Source organism: Clinocottus analis, unplaced genomic scaffold (genome assembly GCF_023055335.1).
Source record: "Clinocottus analis isolate CAN_PGR_092001 unplaced genomic scaffold, fCliAna1.0.p SCAF_17, whole genome shotgun sequence".
Lineage (NCBI taxonomy): Eukaryota > Metazoa > Chordata > Actinopteri > Perciformes > Cottidae > Clinocottus > Clinocottus analis.
The window spans coordinates 3,046,079-3,063,927 of record NW_027175898.1 but is presented as its reverse complement, the minus strand read 5'-3'; the positions used below and the strand labels follow the sequence as shown (position 1 = coordinate 3,063,927).

Sequence of the window (17,849 nt, the reverse complement as noted above, 5' to 3'; positions counted from 1 at the left end):
CACTTTACACTTGCGTCGCTGCTCCACCGCTCGGTTTCCGTTCATGCTTGTCACTGCAAGTGGCTTCTTCTCTTTGTTCTGCGTTTGTTGTATTCTGCCGTCTCACATTTAATTCCTCTGAAATGACCCATCTTTTAAAAAAAAGACATTCCCACGACGCGGCCGCCCGGCGTTCAAATGCGTGTGCGTCACTTGCGGGGCTAAAACAACCGCGGTCCGCACACAGCGGGGCAGAGCGACATCCTCTCTGGAGCAGACACAGTCCCAGCTCATGGAGGCACGTCGGGATGGCAGCACTTACATGCTACATGTGGAAGCCAATGTATGAAATTAAATATTTAATCTGGGAAGTCTTGAAAGATGTAAATTGTGCTTTTTTTTCTCTCTTCTTTTTTCTGTCATTCCTCTTTTCTACATTTTCCTTTCCTCTGCGAAACGTGCCTCCGGCTCCGATCCACCATATACGAAAAGGGGCTTCTACAGGATAACAGCAGGGTGATGAGGGGGAGGAGGATGCATAGTTCAACTGTTAAACACTATGTTCTCTGAGAACCATGGCTTCTCCCAGCTCAGAAAGACACAGCCCGAGACAGAAAAACACCTTCCAGCAGCCACAGGTTGTTGAATTGGCAGATGGCTCTGTAGACAGTGAGACTGACCATAATTGCCTCATTACCAGTCGTATCTGCATTCTGCTCATGGCCATCTTTGCCAATTAGGTGTGCAAAACGTCAGGCACAACTGTGAGTGCTGGAAAATTTCAAGGCGCAAACGGCAAAGAAACATGCTAGAAATATGAAAGGCTCCTTTAAGAAAAGCACTTAGACAGCTCGCAGATCTCTGTCAGTCACCGCGAGAAGCAGAATCCGGCAAAAAAAAAAAAAAAAAAAGAGACGGTATAAGTCGATGATGAGCACACAGACAGGCACACACCATACTGTGATAGCGAGGTGAGTGACGTTCAGAAAATAGTCGAGATGAGGCAGGAGGAGTCGGAGAGCACGCACACGCGCACACGCACACACAGACACACACACACACACACACACACATACACACACACCCCTTACCCACAGCACTCACCCCTCCACCCGGCTCAGCAGCTGCACCGCTCACATCTCCATATCTTCCTCTCTCTTCCTACTGCTGTTTTATCTCTCCGTCCTCCTGTTTGCACATCTTCTACCTAACTCCTCTCTCTCTCTCTCTCTCTCTCTCTCTCTCTCTCTCTCCCTCCCTCTCTCTCTCTCTCTCTCTCGCCGGTCCTGCCTGGCCTGGCAAAAAGCCCCAGTCCGTTCATCAGTCGCTCCTGCAGGCTGGGTTTTCTATCGATCGCGGCGTAGAAACATCAGATGCCAGGAATGTAGCCTTTAACAAAGAGCAGGCCGTTGCCACAGCAACTACAAACCCTCACTCCCATCCGCTCCGTGCAGTCTGCCAATCACATTAATGAAAAAAGGAGGAAACAGAGTAAGGCGGGCGGCATTTTGCCTCTTCTTCTTCAAATTCCTCCGGTCCTGGCGTTTGGGAGAACACACACGTTGGATGGGTTCAGTGTCGTTGCCGCAGCAGGAACCAGTTTAAGGTGTTTTCAATCTGTCATTCTGGCCGCCATGCTATTTGTCCACCTGTCTTGTTGCCCATCCATCTGGTGCTCTGGTAACTATCTCTGTCTGTCTACCTTATTATCCGTGCACAAGCCCGCTGCTGTCTTTGTGTATTTATCTGTCTGCCTCTGGCCGTCGGCCCCTGTTCCTCTCTGCCTCTCTGTTTAATAATTACAGTCCGGTTGTCTGCTGCTGCAGCGGGGAACCGCTCTGCTGATCTTACCGGAGAGCTGCGTGTCAGGCGGCACGCAGCGCCGAAAAACACGACGGCTCTGTAAGTTATTTAAGCTCGTATCTAAAAGAGAAGACACGATTAAAATGGCTATTGTTACGTCGGGCTTTCTCTGGAGTGAAACCTGGAGAAAGAAAACGCGGCATCCCCGATCGGCCACCGGACAAACTTTACTCGACTGACTGTAACAGTGTTCAACACGATTTTTCGGCATTTAGAAAATGTGATCTTTCAAAGAAAAGTGACATATTTACACTACGTATCAATAGGCACAATCTGTCCAGGCCCAGGCTTCACAGAGCAGAAAGTGCATTACCTTGAAAGCTTTGATTCTGCTAAAGACCAGCAGTCTGTTTGATGTCCCAAATCTATATCTGGCACACAACAGCTTTTTGTTTTCAGCCGTTTCCCCCAGCACAGAGTGACTGAGCGGACGGCAGATACGGGGTTGTCGGGATGTAATGCGAGATAATAGTATGTGCTCCGACAATTCGACATGAAAGAATGTGCTTTCAAAGCAAATCACTTTCCTTTTTCTTTTTTTTTCCAACCACCTGTTCAAACACGAATGTTGGCTTCCGCAGCTGATATTTACTTTTGCATTTTGTGGCAACTGGTCACAGTTAGCCGGAGATTTAGTAGCTTGTTTTAACGAGGCCTCTGTTTTCCCAGCTAAATACCGTAGAAATGAAGCTTTTCAGACTCTCTGGCAATGACAGGTGGTGGAAAGGAGGGAAAGGCAGATGGAAATGAAAAATATCTTCCAACCATGGAGGAGTAAGGAGAAAGAACGAGAAGCTGCTGGGTACATTGGAAATGTGGTCACGCATTGAAGAAAACAATATACGGAAGAAGGATACCAAAGTTGTTCTGCATGATCTCAATGCTTCGCGGCCGTTAAACCACGGTATCACATCTAGTGGCACATCAGCAGATAATAAAACTGACCTTTTCGAGCTGCATCAATATTTTTAATTCAAGCATTGAAGGAAGTGTTTCATGTGCTGCTCGCAGGGATATCATTATCATATAACTCTGCAGTTCACCGTCAGTGCCAGGAAACATTTTAGCGTCCTTCAGCTCACTGCTTTGGTTCTTTTACGTCCCGAGATGTTTTTTTTTTTGATAAACCCACTGCACGCTACCTGCTTAACAACACAAGGCAGGCGGTCGAAGCTACCTGCTAACTCTCGCTGGTGAACATTGGTTGCGACGGCATTTTTCTGACCACCAAGAAAAAATCCATATTGGACTAATAGGTCATTTGTCCGATGGCCCGTGGTTCCAAAGGCCTCCTAAAATATTCACTTCATGCGAACACAGGCACGTGGCTGGTAATATTGCAAAATGCCATGATCGGCCCGACCCGCCCCTCTCAGCATCTGATTGTCTTTCCCTGGTATTCTCACCCGAAACCCAACCAATCTCACTCCTCATGCCTGAACCTCACCAACACAACAACACAACCAACACAACCAACACAACCAACGGAGGCAACAGGTTCTCAGAGCAGAGCGGTGCATCATGCCTCCGCCAGCAGGAAAATGAACTGGGAACGACGAATAACGTCATACTGCGTAATAATTCATTGTTTGTTGCGGTGAACTTTCCTAAAAATGGACGCTTGTTTTCGAGGTGATGGGCTTTGGGTTCAATGTGACATTTTTTTTTTTATTATTCGGGTGTTGGAATAATGGGCCGTCTGAACAATACCCAGTCTTCAAACAATTGGAGGGATGTATTGACGATATTTCCCCCATTAACCCGAGAAAACTAACGTCGGGTGAATTTCACCCGGGTGATTCTGGTTGTGTAATTTTCATTGTGTTGCTTTTGTCTGAGTTGCGTGGGTCATTGTGTAGCTTCATGCTGCTCACTGACGTTATTGAAGGTGGGCGTGTCTCTTTGCTCCAATCCCTGTTTTTCTTCACCAGGCACGCGTTCAGGTGATTTTTTTTTTTTGACGTTAGTGATTGTGAAAAAATTCTGGATGAGTTTTAACATTGAAGGAGACTTTTCCTTCACAGAACAAAGCTCACATGTCCCAGGAACAACCTGACCAAAGAACAAGTTCATAGCTCCATTATTTATAGTTCTAATCATATTTTATTCACAATTCCCTAATTTTCCTCCTGCTTTTTTTTCTCCAGATCCCCCCATGATGCCTGTTTTTGGTTTCATGAGAAGTTCTATAGGGTGAAATCAATTTGCGTTGTATTGTTGTACTTCAATATATTTTGATGCTCTCAGGTTAAAGAGCAAACCAGAGCTGGATAAAGAGTGACTGCTGGACTTTATTCAAGAGACAACTCCAAATGTTGCTCCATGTCTGTTGTGTGAGTGGATACGCTGTTTGCCAACTTAACCTTATGAAGTGATAACACAATTAAATGCCGTTATAATGTAGTTTTATAGCCTTGAAGCTGTCTGTAGCACAGCACCGGCATATGACTTGACACTCCGAGTGGCCTACAAACTGTCTCCGATAGGCTGACCCAGGTGACACACACACAGTGTCTGGTGGTAATTTCTTTACTCCCTTCAAGCCCTTTATATCTTTTGGAAACACTTGGAGCCGACTGTGTCATGGAAAACACACAATATCCCACCGAATTCTGGGTAAATGGAAATGGCGAGAGGGGGGGGGGGTCATTGAGAAGGGCAGCCTACAGGGTTGGGCGTTTTGGGATTTGCTTCTGAATTGGATTAGAGTCAGTGAAACTGTAGAAAATCTGACAGCCGAAAAAGGAGCTGTAGGGTGATGCATGAGTCACTGTGTGAGAGAGAGAGAGAGAGAGAGAGAGAGAGAGAGAGAGAGAGAGAGAGAGAGAGAGAGAGAAGAGGGTAGAATGAGGAGAGATAAAGCAGAAATACATGAAGAAACGAGGAAAACGAGATTACGTAAAACCCTTGTTTGCTCGAGTTGACTGGGATTTCTAATGTGAATTTAACCGGGTGAAGCTCGGGAAAGTGATTCCAGCTCTTCGTGGAGATCTTCGCAACACTCCGGCAACGCTCATGTTGATTTTAATCCGACACGACGAGCACCATTAAAGCCTCGCTCATTATCACCCCACTTTCCCAGATCAACGTCTTTTTCCTTTTTCTACGGGAGCAGAGCGGAGGTTTTTTTGCACTGAGAAGGACCTAATTGGTCTGTGCCAATAATGTTCTTAAAACTGCTCAAAATTACAGTATTGATCGCCCCTCGAAATGATTTATGAATTAATAATGTTTTTTATTGACAGAATATGTGCCCGCCCCTCAGGTGTCCGAGGAATCAATGCGTTGGGTCGGATCTCTGTGCGAAGTGCCGTCTGCAGTACTCTAAGCTAACGCTATTAGCACAGTTACCACACTGTGTGTGTGTGTGTGGTACACAGCATTACAGGCATGGATGGCTTTTAGTGGTGACCGTGCATAATGATCTTCACTATAAATCCTCCCTCCTCTTCGCGCCGCCTCACGAACAGGAGGTTTTGAATTCACTTATGTTGCACCCAACTCCTCGCAAAGCAGCCATTGTTGTTTTCCTCAGCATTCATCTTACCCAACACAACCTCCGCAAAGATGTTTAATGCACATTTTCATCTTCCCTCCCTCCTCCCCAAAAAAGTAAGAAAGAAAAAAGAAGCATCTATTTCCTTTTTTAAGTTTTTATTTGTCACTTTGGATCACTGGAGTCATCCTGCTGTTTTCCTTTGAAATATTAAACATGGGCCTACGTTGCTCATTTCCACATATAATAGCGGGCATGAATAATGGAATTATTGCACATGAGAGAGTTCACATGTCGGCGATTATTGCCGCAGCGTGAGCACATAACATGAAATGCTCCGCATGATTGATCTGAGAGGACGCGACGTTAAACCGATATTCCTTCCTATTTAATTATAATTTTTTTTTGCTTCTGCGCGTTGATGCACAAACAATCAACGTGCCTATTGTGTTTACGTCCCGCTTGCAGTATTTCACATGTGATTTGACGCTGATTCAAAGGGACCTCGTCGCGACGCGCTGACTCAACCAAACACGAGGGACGCATGTTCTAGTCGTCTGACGAGACGAAGGACATCGCAGCCGATCGCTCTTTCGTCCGTGCTACTTTTCAGGACTAATGTGGATTGTGTAAAGAGTGATCAGTGTCGCCCCGGCTCAGATTACTAATAATTCCCTTTGAATTCACGAGAAATGCTTACAAGCCCAATGCATTTTCTATCTTTGGGAGTCTGCGCACACCCACTGTCCACCCCGCAGAGTGCAGAACGACAGTGCGGTTTCCAGGAGGCTGTTGGGAGTCGGATGTCGGGCCGTGCTCCTCGCGGCTAATTAGTGCTTGTGCATTCAAACTCGGCCAATTAGGCCGCTCCTTTCCGCACCGCTGGCCGTGTTTCCTCCGAAGCCGTTGCCTTGTTGAGCCATCAACAGCGGATGCAGTCCTCCGCCGTGTGGCTTGCTGTACGTCGGCCGTGCCGCGGGCTCACGGGGGATGTTGCTTTGCCCTGCAGTCTCTGGATTTAGAAAAGTCCAGTTAATACTTAGTCGCTGTTTGCTCGCACCGAAAGGCAGAGGGAGGGGCGGTAGTGCCTTTTAACGACAGCTCCCCAGAGGCGAAGGAAAGAGCACAAACACACCGACAGTCACTTTGTCACTTTTAAATTCAAATGTAAGCCCCTTTCACACATGCTTCCTCTTTCATCCACCCAATCTCAGAGGAAGGTGTACAAATTGCACAAAATTACCAACATTTCTACGTTTCATTATGACGCATTTCATGCTTTTCACGGCATTAACGTGATGAAAAGGCTCTTAGAGCGCCATTAAACGCCACGTCGTAACTGTAAAACGCTGGCAGTTAAGTTTAGGCAACAAACACACTTTTGTAGGTTCAGAAAAAAACATCGTGGATGAGCTTTAAAGAAGTTTATTAAATAAGTATGACACGCTAATGTTTTGCTGTCCTGTGTTTGCAGGCTGCGTTGCAATACTTTATATGACAGGTGCTTGTTCAGACATGAGCCCAACAAGGCTTCTACGTGAAGGCTGAAACGGTGACATCACTAGCTCTGACTTTAAGACATTTCTGTGACACTCCCAACACGTCTGAGTCAAACGCTGTCAGATTAGCAATGAATCAAATAATAAGTGTAAAGTACGGCTGTCACTTGAATTATTCCCCGACTCTCGAATGAAAGACGTTAGCGACAAGCCGGTGAGCACACTGAAGCGTTTCACAGCGAAAGAGATACGAGGTATTTCCCTCAGGACCTGGTGGAGATCAAAGCCGAGCTAAAAGGAGAAGCGATTGTTGGACTCAGGCAGGTTGATGCAATCACGACTGCCAATTTATGTTAACGATGCAAATCGCCCAAGTGGCTCACAAAAATCCATGAAGATGAATGTCTTGTCCTGTTTTGCTCACGCCGGTCATTAACAAAGGATTTAACAGCAAAATATGTTTTAAATCCATCGCTGACGCAGCCTTTTTTGGAGAGCAGAACGCACCAAGCACCGAGTATACGAAGAATCGCGCAACGATCTCTGAGCGCCGCCTAAATGAGGAAGTCCAACGTGGCCGAGGAACGTTCAGCCAGTGTTTGTGAAGGTGAGCTCAAGCTAGAAACCAGAGAAGTCTCAAAGTCGTGACGTCATCAGGTATAAAGTCTGGAGCTGGGGGACGGATTTTGTTTTTTGTTCTTGTTCGAACACCTAAATGCGCTTTATTCTCAGTCTTCTCAGTAATGAAGGAGAAAATGCAGTTCGATACCCGACGACATCACACGTAGTTTTATCTCTCTAGTTGGACCTGGGAGAGAGGGATACCTGGATACCTGAACGACGAAGAGCAAATTACTTCCGGCTTCCAGCCACAACAAAATCTTCAGAGCAGCTTTGGGGCAGTTTTTGAGTCACTAAATTACAGCAATAAATGAAATAAAAGACCTTTTAATTGATAAACGAATAAGCCATTAGGCTGCACTTTTAAATGTTAGCGAGCAATTCATTACTGGCGTTTGCTACAGACGCTCCTTCCAGAAGCTAAAGGGCCCCAAAACCAAAAAGTCCATTAATGTCCTTCTTCATTAATGAATTAACTATTCAGGTAGCTCATCTATTAGCCGCTTGCCAAAAGGTTTCCACTTGAAACGTATCCCGCCCCCCCCACACCACAAACATCAACATGCACGGGCTCAAATCTGTGGCCGACGCTACGGGAAACCGTCCATCAATATTCATACGACAATGTGCGGTTATCCTTTCTGCTCTTCTTCGGCAGCGTCTGCACAGGAAGACGGTCACGCAGTAATTACATTGTGTGAAGCGATTGCTCGAAAAGACACTATTGCTTCATTTCAATGGCTGCTTAGGTTTCCTCCAAAAAGGGATAATCTGATTCTCCACGCTGTGTCGGCCCGCATTACGTTTCTGTCCCTGTCTTGGCGAGTGTTTTGAGGAACGGTAGATTCTTTCCTCTTTTTCTTTTTTTTTGTTTCTCACCCTGAGGTCTCTTGTTGTTGCTTATAAATCACAGTGTTACCTGAAGGACACTCAGCATATTAGGTTCCTGTCTAATTTTAGTCTCGAGAGGTAGAGCTCATCCATTTTTCATGGCATATGTGTACCACCGCTGATTCACAGGCCTCTTCCCCGTTCACCGAAATGAGTCTTAGCGTATAACAATTTTGTTCCGCTCTCCCTGCAACCATTCTAATAATGTCATCTTGCGTTTCAAAAGTGCGTTATCGTTCAGTTCAGAGTTTCTGCAGTTCATCCGAGACTCGCCGCAGCCGGGGCAGGGGTGAGGATTATCTTCAGTTAAGCTTGTGTGAAATCCTAACAAACTTATTAAAATTAAACACACCAAAAATAGCTCACATGGAAGTTTTATTATTATTTTTTTTTTACACACAAGGAAAGGCATGACGGCAGTGCATTTCCAGAGTCTGTCTCTTTCAATTGCAGATGACGCCAAACCCAAACGGCAAAGAGGCGTCGCCATCTGAAAAGGTCAAGCGTTCACTCACATCAATTTAAAAAAAAAGAGAAAGAAGGAGAAAAAAGGGAAAGGAGCCCGCTGATGTTAGACGGTCTCTTGTTGTCAACGTGTTTGCCACAAAACTCAGGGGAGGCATTTGTACTGTCCGAGTTAGGGCCTGTTGCAATTATATGTTGCCCACATCGATCCTGAGTATTGATTAGAGCCCGTCCTTGATTTTAACATTCAACAGACGCCTCTCTGGACCTCGGAGGAAATGGGAACAACGGAAAGTGCTCTCGTTTGAAAAGAAGCAGGAACCTCATAAATAAGGCATTTTGTATCTACTTTGAGTAGAGAAAACATGAATGGCTTCCTCCGTCTCGTGTCTGTGTTGTGTTCACGGGCAGCGATGCGAACAGCTGCATCCGATTACTGGGAGAGACAGGCGGATATGACGTAATAGCCTTTTGCAGATGGTATACATCAAAAGCATCAGGTTTGACCCATCGTGGCATATGGCAGCGTGAATCCAGGGAGCGACGCGTCTCGCCCGCTGTAGCTTAGCTTGGCGTTAGCATGAAGCCTGAGAGAGACAGCTAGCCAAAAGGTTCACTACGTTCTACCAGCAGCTCTGGAGCTCACACATGACCGCGTCACGTCTTGTTTGGTGAAGTAAGTCTGGTCGTTACTGAGAGGTTGTTGCCCCGGCAGCCGGCGGAGAGACACTGAGAGTCACTGCTCCTCGCCAAGAAATAGTACCGCGCGTAATCCCCCTGTGAAACCACAATATGTGGTTTTCACGCCTCTATTTGGGACGGATTACACAAACAAGATTTAACGTGTTAATTAGTGATCTCCAGAGGTGCTGGGAGGAGGATTTTGTTACCCCAGAGACTCCCACGCTAGCTGCTGTCAGGGTTCAAGATAAGCCTAGCTGCCGGCTTTAGCTTTGTATTAAATACAAAGCTAAAGCCGGCAGCTACCACCGCAAATAGCAAGAAATGAATCAAACAATTCAATACACATGTTAGTAATGCACATATGTGTTTCTGCATAAATGAATCGGTGTAATATCAATATAGTATATGCACATACATAATTTATTATATATATATACACCCTTTGATTAAAAAGTAAACACATAAATAACATTAAATATATTTTAAATAAATTGTTTTCTAACACTTGAGATTGGCGTACAACGTGATCTGTGAAACAAATAGAATATATATAACAAATGTATTTTCCATTTAAAAGGTTTAAATGATATTTAAATTGAAAAGAACGAGAAAACAATGTCTATGATGATGTCATGTATCAGGCTTCAAGGGATCGCCCTGACAGACGCAGAGTGGCATCGATCTTCTCACCGTTCTCTTGGCAGGCAAGTGAAAACACACTTATGTCCCACAATGTCAAAACTATTCATTTCACTGGGTCAGTTTTTTCATGCACGCTTTCGAATCAGAAGATATTCTTTGAGACCTTTTGCTTTGGTCCAATCCCCGCGGCTCGCTCCCTCCCCGGGCTTCAGGCCTCTCATTCAGTCAGAGAAGACGATTCATCTCTGTGAATGAGAGCCCACAGTCAAACATACTCCATTTTGAATCAGCGTGCTAATAATTAGGGGATTAACTGCTGCAGTTTGACTCAAACTTTCTTCATTTGCGCTCTGTGTCTATTTCCTGCACACTAACTCTCAGTCCCTGCATGCCTTTCCATCATTTCCTCTTGAAAATGAAGGATTCAACTGGTGGACATTTGGTATCGGAAGCTAAAGCAAGATGCTCCTGACAGCTCCTATAATTAATACTAGCTTTAAAAGTCACTCACTTCCTATGAGCCGCCGAGGGATTTGCATTTGTAATATGCTCTCATTACTAATTTCTTTCTCTTAGAACTTGCACTCCACTCATTCCCTGGAAAGTCTCCTCCACTTACAAACCCAGTCAGCTCCGTATTCAGCTCCACATTTCTAGGAAGTCATTTTGGTACCAATTATGAATAACAAGAATCTGACAAAAGCTTGATTGCTGGGTGCTTCTCTGGAGCAGCTAGTTTTTTCATTTTTTCTTCTTTTCCTCAGACAAATGTTTGAACTCTTGTCGACGTTTCGTGCCAAATACGCGACACGTCTTCCCCGGCTTCACATCAGTTTGTATTTAGGAAGGAGGGTGAGAGAAATAAGCTGCAGCAGCATCACTCACATCCACGTCTTCTTTCAGCAACCAGCGTTTCAAATAAGTCACACCAACTGAACATCTTGTGAAAGTAACATTTCAATTACGCTCACTCAAACCTGATATGTTCCAAAAATAAGTCACTTTCTGATTCTTTATTTTTTTTTTTTTACCCGAAAACAGGTTGAAGAAATTTCCCCTGAAGAATTTTTAAATGATTTCTATTCGCCTGAGGAACAAAACATCTTTTCGCTTTGCTGCAGATCCACCACAGGAACGCGTTCTTGGCTTCGAATCAAAAACATATTCACTACATAAATATTGGCCGCGCTAATACCAGTGTGTGCTGGAGGCGTGAACGTCCGTTTTTCCTCGAAAGCCCTTTTACTCGTCATCTCTTTTCCTTTTCTTTCTTTTTTTTAAACATCCGACCCTCAGCGAGGGATTAGGCGCTCCGCACCGGCACTGAATAACACGGGGGGGATTAGCACTTTCGCCCGTCACCAAATCATCCTGACGGATTAGCAATCGCCGCCGCCACTCCCCGAGAATTCACTGCGAGCGGATTCGAGTCGGCCCGCGACAGCCAAGGTGACACTGGAGCGAGAGGGAAGGAGTCGTCGCTCTCATCAGACGCCTTTGAGTCTGATGAGAGTCTGGTGACGGACACTTAGTGGGAGCCGTCAGCTGGCTGGGATCTTGCACTGCTGAAACAATAAAGCGTCAAACCCAAAAAGTGGGTCCTACCTAATGACGTGGGGCCCTTTCTTTGTGTCGAGTCACATCCCCTCAAGCAGTAGCGTACAGACCCGTGAAGTACTCCATCGGCGTTGGCTGGCTTCTCTACTTGATGAGGACGCGGGGATTAATCAAAACATTTTTTTGCCCCTGAGGGCCTCCGAAAAAAAAAAAAACGGTTAATCCGGCCAGGGCTCTACACAAACACATTTCACTCCACATAAGCTTAAAAGCTTTCTTCCCTAAACAGTAAACAAAAGCCAAATCAGTTTGATTATTTCGGTATTTTGCGAGGCGCTCGCTTATGAGACGGCCTCGAGACGGTTGAGTTTTTGGAACCACGCTGAGCTCGGCCTTCTTCAGTCGTTTTTCCGCGCGACATCCTCAATGTTGTGGAGCGTCGAAACACAAAACGCTGCCAGATGACGTGACGGATCTGTGGATTCGCGTTATCGCCACCGGTCTGGACGTTGCTACGGGGGATGATTCAACGAGGAGTTTCACGCCGATCCAAACCGTAGCGCTGCAACCGTGAGTCACGTAACACTTTGTAGGAGGAAATGAATGGGACTTCTCCTCCCGGGGCCAACTGGAATAGCTCTTCCCTTCCAGCTGGAGTCATGAGACCGTTTAAAAAAAAGTGTTTTGAGCAAACACTAAAACTTAAAAATGTCCTCAAATCACAAAAAAAGGCCATTTGGTTAAGTTTCGGTTCAGTTCCTCTGCAGTCAAGGTTGACTGAATGCATCCAGGGCAACTCCTCTTTCCTCACACATATTCAGTATCTTTTGCCAGGCTAATTTGTGATTTGGGGCTAATTTGTGATTTGGGGCGATCCAAAGTAAACTGAATTGAATCTGCAATCATTAAGACATTCAAATTGTCAAAAAGAGTTTGTCCTGTGAGAGAACAAGTCAGCGATCACTTATTTTATTCATGCCAGTAATCTAACAAAGCTGGTTATTTAACGTCCCAAGCCACGATTTTTTCTCTGAACCTCACCAAGTAAATCAAAACCTCCATTGGAAGTTTATTCTGACAGAAAGCTGTCGACATCTTACGAGAATCTATTTTGGAAAGTAACTCGAGCGCCATCGTTCGTCGTTCAGAGCCGCTGAGCAAGAAGAGCGCACCAAAGCCTGGCGTCGAATAAGTTGGAACCAGAAAAACATTTCTCACGCTTGATGAACGGCTTTAATCAACGAATCGATTAATGGCATTTTCTGAGCACTATTCTGTTCATAAAAAACTAATTTCTCATAAGATCAGCACGCTCAGTTGGACCAGCGGTTTGTACCGGTCAGCGGGAAAGATCAGTAATTACTTAAATCCCCAGATGTGTCTTGTTGTTCTTTAGATGAAACTGTCGCCGCACTAAAAACACAAACTGCAATATACCGTTTGTGGATTTCTGACTCGAAATGTGACGCAACCCTGAGGCTCATTGAGGCGGGAAAAAAGCTTTTCTCCTGCGATTCATTGACACCTGAATGCCGATTCCCAGAATGAATGCAGCGGCATCACATTACTGTGTGTCTGTGTGTTTGCGTGTGTGCTTACTGGATACTTTCACAGGATATTATCCATCTTTTATACGTGCTGCCTAATTGGCTTGCCTGCAAACGTAGCCGGAGACTGAACCCTTTCGGGAACGAAGGGGCCCGGACCATTAAAATGTGCTTAAATGCACTGAAATCCCGAGCTAACGCACATTCACACGCATGCATGAATATTCCAAAACATTATACACCGTCTGATATCCACTTGAGAAGCCCTGTGACTAAGCGAGAGAGGAAGGGAAAAAAAAAGAAAGAAGAATTCCTCCCACTCCACAATGACTTGAGTTCGTACTGTCTCTGCTCGAAGGAAGAGTGGTTTGGATGGAGCTTCTAATATGTGTTTTATACAGTATTTCCCTCATGCGGGCATCAAAACGACTGGCATCTCAAAAAAAAAGAAAAAAAGAAGAAAATCTCCAGGGGAAGCTAGTTTAAAAACCATCCAGTTGGGAAAGTAGCACAGAAAATCATTTAGCGACGCGTTTTCTTGTCTGTACGTCTCCACACACACACACAGCGGCTGAGCCGTCCCAGCATCGTGAATCCTATGGATTGTACCAGTCGAGAAATCCAAGCATATGCCAGGAAATCAATACGGAGGAGCTGAGGACAAAGAGGGCCTCTGAAGCGAAGCCCCGGCCTCACACAGGATGGAGGACGACTGGTGGCACGCATCAATTAGCACCTCATCTATTTTCTATCACAGGAACACGGAGCTGCGGAGTAAATAGTGGCAGATGCTGCGTCTGAGGCAGTGGATGCCACTCTTTTCTTTCCTCCCAAGTCACATCACCGTACAGGTGATCGACGGCGAGGAGACAGACTGCAGTGGAGTTATGATTGTGTCTTTTCCTCATGAAACCTCGACTTTTCTTTCGCCCTTCACGCAAACGTTTTGGAAGAGCCGGGCGAACATGTTGGACGTTGTTTTTTTTTTCATTAATAGGATGGTTTATGAAAATAACTCATTGAATATAATTATTTTGGATATATCAGTATGTTGGAATGGATGTGTTCGACTCGATTGACTGACAAAGTGTTGCTTGCTTGTTTTGATTGTTTTGGTTTATTGTTATAGTTTTTACTCATTTACCTACTTGTTTTTTGCTGTTGTGTGGTTTTTTTTTCCTTGTGGCTCGTCTTGGCCAGTCGCATGGTTAGTTGTTGTGTTCTTTCTTACATTTTGAGTGTCGTATTTTTTTGTTGGAGAAATAACTAAATAAAATATGAAGTAAAAAAAAAAAAACAAGTGCTCAATTCGGACTTCTCTTCTGGCAATTTGCACCATTTATATATTTTCAAGTGTGTGTATATGATTGTTGTAATTGTCTTTAAATTAAAACCTATGCTGTGCCCCTTCTTGCTGATGTCCACTACTGATAAATGTCACGAGAACCCGTTTCCTTAGTTAGACAAAATGTGAAGCAATGTTTTATTTTCCTATCCTATTTCACTCCTTTCTGTTGCCGAGGCGTGTCGTAACACTCGTCCCAGCAACCTATTTATCGCACCATCCCCGGGGGGATCCCACGAGTAAACCACTGTAAGACACACGTTCCCGCTCAAAAACATCACCGCCGGCCGCGGCGGCGGCGGCGTGTTGCTTTGACCTTGCGAGTCGGGCCTCCGGACAGATTTGGCGCTCCGGCTGGCGGGATCGCATCGCGAGACGCTCTCTGGTTAGTTGTGTCATGAATGTCGTCTGAAGAAAATCAACACAAAAACAACCCCAGACGAGGATTATTTTTGGGAACATTACAGTTCATTTGCATGTCAGCGTGGAAGGGAAACAGACATGAGGAAATGTGTGTCTGCTGCATCTGAATGACCGACGCAGTGTCACCGCCCTCTGATTGTGTGCGGCGCTTTAATTAGGACACACGGCAAATTTGGTGTCCGTCTCTTCTATTCTATCTATTGAAACCAGCGATAATTGGGAGCTTCCGACTGCTGTCCCGCGGGTCACTATTGCATTGGTATTTAAAATTATTTAGAAACACTAATTAAAACCGACAAGAATGCGTTGAAGTCACGAGGAACAAACGGACTCAGGAATAGAATAAAGCGCCTGTGAGATATGACAATGAGATATGAGCTCTGTACCCAATTATTTCCTTTATTGTTATTCGGTTGTTGCCGCGGCTTATTCTGCTCACCGGAGAAAGAAGGGAAGAAGGGAAAAAAAAGGTATTTTTGGAGAACCAGAATTTGAAGCAACTTTTTTTGGGGGGGGGGGGGGGATGGAAAGCGTGTAAATAACACATGAAGAGATATCGATTTGAGAGACATGAGCGGCTTTGACAATTATTATCCGAATGTGGCAAAGCCCGGTGATCAAGGTCCTGTCCATGTGGGAACGCTGAGTGCACTCTGCTTGTTCCCTCTCCTTTAATGACCCATTAAAACGGATAAATGGCCGGAACCATTACAAGCACTTAGTTGCTCACAGAAATACTATTCTTACTTTTCAGAGAGCCATCAGCAACAAATTGCCTCGTTCATTTCCTTACAGCTTGTTGTGGCTCAACAAGCTAGGTTAGTATGTAGATTGGTCCTAATTGTCCTCAGTGGACCATGATGCCATCATTTTCTCTCCGTTTGTTTTTTATTAAATGTGAAATGATCATGCCAAATATCTGTTGGTAAACATGCGTTCTGTGAGATGAACAAAGGCTTTACCTGCACTGTGTGACGTGGGAAGGAGGCGAGGCGGTTTCAAGGGAACACAAAAACAAATTGCAGCACTGTGTCACAACAGGAATCCCTTAATGCATTTAACAAGAGAATAATGGCATATTGTGCAACTCTGCAAGTGTCTGCGGCTGAAATAAGAAGCAATCCTCTGGTGAAAACTCTGACTTCGGGGAAATTCAAGTGAAGGAACCGAATTGTTTTTAAGTAAAATACTCCAGCAATCGTTCTTCCTCTAATTAAGCCCGTGGTGAGTTACTGGGGGAACCGAACAGATGACAGAAGCGTCCGTCAGCCGCAGTGTCCCAATCATCTTCTCAGTTCATGACTTGCATTTAGGAGCTTGGACTGGATTCAAAAATCTGTAATTTACGGACACAATGCTGAAGGTTTCGGCTTTGAAAGCTCTCTGAACGATCTATATTGTGTCGTCGTGAGAGCATTGAGACTTTTAAGAGTTAAGCGACGCACAATCTGGGCACAAAGTAATGCGCAGGAGATCCAGAGGTTGTGGGTAGTTTGAAAAGCAATGATGTGTTGAGTGGCATGTCCCGTTCAGGAGCCCTGTAAAGCCAGGCAGCTGACGCGTTGCTCTTTAAATGTCGGATTCGGCAAATGGAAGAAGTGAGCGATTTCCTGCATTGAAAATGTTGTTTTTTCAAAAAGGCTACAAATAAGGACTGAAGCAGAATATTTCATTCGATGGAACACATGTGAATATATCTCAGAGTTCATTGTTTCTATCTTTTTTTCAATATATTTAGACTTTTGCTCGTTGCAACGCTCTGGAGTCATTGGAAATGTCTCCAGTAATATTGGTGTCGGCCGATAGCGGCTTCAAACTAAATAAATAGACGTGAAAGAAAGCTGCGAGGCACACGTGTTGATTTAGCACAGACGAGCACAGACGTGGACGTATCCTACGTTGATGACATCATAGTCTGTTCACTGACTGGCTGATCGGCGTGTGCAGTAACCTGATGTGTTCAGGTCCGATGGCCGGTGGGCTCGTCTGACCCTCACTACTCGATGTCAATGCCTAACGAGGACCAGTTGCCTCAACCAGCAACGGCATAAATATATATAAATATATATATATATATATATTTTACACTGCGTTTACTATTTGTCGCTGTCCGTTGTCGTGTGGTGCTGAAACCAGAGGCCGCTTTACACAAAGACTTGAAGCCTGGCACTGGTGGAGAGGCACAACTTTATCCTACTTCTGATGCTTTTTAAAGCTGGTGTTTATTCTACTGCAGCCATGAAGTATATTTGCACACATGAAGTCGTTTGCACTGTCAATGGCAGAGTCCGGCTTTGCTGCGTTGGCTTGACAAAGACAAGATCCTTCGATCGTCCAAATGATGAGGTATAATCTGGAAAAGCAAAAAGGAACTTTGGTTTCAAGGGGAATTATATTTAGTTCAACCAAGATTTTACCAAAAATTCATTTGTCATCGCCGCAAACAAATCCATCCCGCAGTGATAGATTGACGCGTCATTCTGAGCGCAACTTCGTAACTTGTGTTTTTAAAATGCTCCACCAGCAACCACAGCAGTCGTTAAATCCCCCAGAACTGAAATATGAATCTCAATAATACAAGATCCCCCAAATGACCTCAGATATATCTAAAATGTAAAAAAAAAAACATACTGTATGCACCCGGATCCAGATGATCCCCTTCAGGTAGACACTGTTAGCTCCTAGCCGCTAGCTCAGCTCCACGGGGTGGAGAGGTGCACTGAATTACACGCTGAGCCCCTTTAATATGACGCTGGAGGACATTCTTCCACCGAGACAAGAAAAGAAAATGCGTTGCCGCGCCGATCCTCTCGTAAAACAAATATTTTCAAAACGGT

At 44.9% G+C, this 17,849-nt stretch overlaps 1 protein-coding gene across 2 annotated transcripts in view; it reads right to left on the bottom strand.

Moving 5' to 3' along the window:
• The window catches only part of lingo2b (leucine rich repeat and Ig domain containing 2b), a 35,749-nt gene that overhangs the window by 4,324 nt on the left and 13,576 nt on the right, over positions 1-17,849 (bottom strand). Inside the window, exon 1 of one of the 2 annotated variants that reach the window (XM_068579824.1) lies at positions 1,084-1,162. The exons of the other annotated variant lie outside the window; for it this stretch is intronic. The gene's annotated coding sequence lies outside the window, so the exon portion shown is untranslated. Of the gene's footprint in view, positions 1-1,083; positions 1,163-17,849 lie in introns of those variants that run through there. 2 annotated transcript variants of the gene reach the window in all.